General features: G+C 40.7%; 1 protein-coding gene across 1 annotated transcript in view; it reads left to right on the forward strand.

Annotated features, from left to right (window-relative positions):
* The first annotated feature begins 2,157 nt into the window (after positions 1-2,157).
* Positions 2,158-2,336, forward strand: part of LOC108689037 (LIM/homeobox protein Lhx9-like) — a 66,404-nt gene continuing 66,225 nt past the window's right edge. The window contains exon 1 of the mRNA XM_018195645.1: positions 2,158-2,181. The gene's annotated coding sequence lies outside the window, so the exon portion shown is untranslated. The remainder of the gene's footprint in view (positions 2,182-2,336) is intronic.

The following is a 2,336-nucleotide window of genomic DNA, read 5'->3' on the forward strand; positions in this document are numbered from 1 at the left end:
GCTTCGGGGGTAGAGTTGAGGGGCAACGGCGGAACGGAGTACACCTACTCAGCTAATAAAAAGCGGCAATAAAAAGCACCCCTTAGGACCACTATGGATATCTCGCTTTCCTTCCTCCCTTCCTCCTCTCCTCCGCTGCCACCACCCCATAGAATCGCCGTATTTCTTTCTCTGTCTTTGTATACCAGGTTTATTCACCTGCCCGGGATTAACTTTAATCAAGTATTTACATTTTAATTCGCTGCCATGTACACACTGAACCGAGCCGGCCGCCCTTTACGATAACATCGTCGTTTAATTGCAAACTGCCACTTTCCGACGAGACGTTTGCTAGCGTGAGAGAGAGTCCATGTCGATTTCGTTTTCTACCTACCCATCCCAAACCGTCATGATAATGACGGATGTTTAGACGAAGATTTTTGTTTATCAATGATCGAGTCGAAAATGATTCGAAATTAAATATGAAGATTACGATAATTTGTACAAAAATAGCGAGAAAACATTGAGACTGCCGATAGGTTGATCGCATTAACATGTGAATTTATGCGATTGCATCATGTTTATTATGATAAATGTACGAGTAATCGTGCTAGATAGTGTCAATAAACATGTGACGCTGTATATTTTCTGGATGCCTATCGATAACTTTTCGAGCTCTTCCGTAGATAACACGTTCAACAAACAAATAAGTAATAAGGCAGATATACATATATTTAAATATATATTTATACGATCAATATTTTGTGTGACTCGATATAATATTTTATAATGCAGCTTTGAAATGTGAAAAAATTAATTTTGCATGTATACACATAATTAATAGTTGAATACATATTAATGAAAATTAATAAAATAAATCTGGGCTTATAAAAATGTCGAAGCCGCGCGTGAGGCAGCGCTTTTTCTGAAATAATCCTCGATACATTAATCACAAAGAGGATTTATTACTTAGAGCAGGCAGATAAATATTATGCTCGAGGTTAATACCTAAATGGACCATCAACATGCATTATTATTGATGCTTTCGTGGTTTCGTCGACATTTTACTAAACCTGTTCAATGTACAAATTTTATGCTTCTAATTAACCTCTCGCTCGACAATGTCTGAATAGTGGAAGCATAGATATAATAATTAATTTTATTGCTATGTAATCAGTACTCGTTGCAGATAAGATTGAAATGGTGAATGAAGCATTCGAAATATGATAATAGAAGTGAGATAGAACCATAACGTAGAAGAGTCATTTCGATACAGTTGTCTGTTGTTTCATTCATATATTTTTTTAAATTTATTGCTTGTTTCTTACAAATTTTCTCAAGCTTCTCAAAGACTCGATTTGTGATATAAACCTATCAAATCTGCCACAATACACGATGCATTCGCATTACTCGATCGCATTCGCTTACGTGTACTAGCCACTCGTATTGACTTGTATTTGTACTCTTCATGAGACCTATGTATGCGTACATTCGTATTATACATTCGTGCGTGCCTGCGTGCGTGCGTGCGTGCGTATCTATCTACCCATGTGCGTGTAACATGTTGGAAGTATCGCATCGCGCATATGTGTGCGTGGTGGAGGCAAACTGGAGTGCGATGAACGAAAGAGGGAGGAAGAGTAAACAAGAGCGAGAAAGACAGACCGGATTCCTACGAGATGGAGAGACGAAGAAGGAAATACAGCTCGAAAAGAGACGAAATGAATTTACGAGGAAAGAAGATGGAGAATATATCGAGACAGAGATAACTGAGTGTAGGGAACAGGAATGAGAGAGAGAGCGAAGCTCTAGGAACAGAGAGAGAGAAAGAGAGAAAGAGTTAGATAGAGATAAAGCGGACACAAAACAGAGATGGAAATAGAAAAGGTGCGCATTGGAAACCGCTGCTACAACGGAGAGTGATAGAATGACGGGGATGTGACGAGGACGGATAGAGATGGATGCATATATGCGAGAGAGAACATGAAAAATAGGAATATATGCAAGACAGCGAGAGAAAGAGATAGAGAGAGCAAGCGATCGAGAGGCAAAGGAGAGAAGGAGAGAAACGGAAGACGAGTGTACACCCGCGATAGACAGAGAGTAGAAGGAAGATAGTGGGTATGTGGTGAACGCAGATAGAATGTATGCAGAGGGACTGTATGATGGCGGGTGAAGGGCAAGAGAGGTACGCAGGCGCACGTGAGTATGTTACGGGGATGGCCAGAGGGCAGCTAACGTTTATAATATTAACGCTAATGGACTACCTTATACCTTATATACCGACCGACCCCTCGCTGGTCCTCCTCCTCCTCTTCCTCCTCCTCCTCCTCCTCCTCATCCTCCTCCTCCTCCTC

This window comes from Atta colombica, unplaced genomic scaffold (genome assembly GCF_001594045.1).
Source record: "Atta colombica isolate Treedump-2 unplaced genomic scaffold, Acol1.0 scaffold105, whole genome shotgun sequence".
In the NCBI taxonomy this organism is placed as follows: Eukaryota; Metazoa; Arthropoda; class Insecta; order Hymenoptera; family Formicidae; genus Atta; species Atta colombica.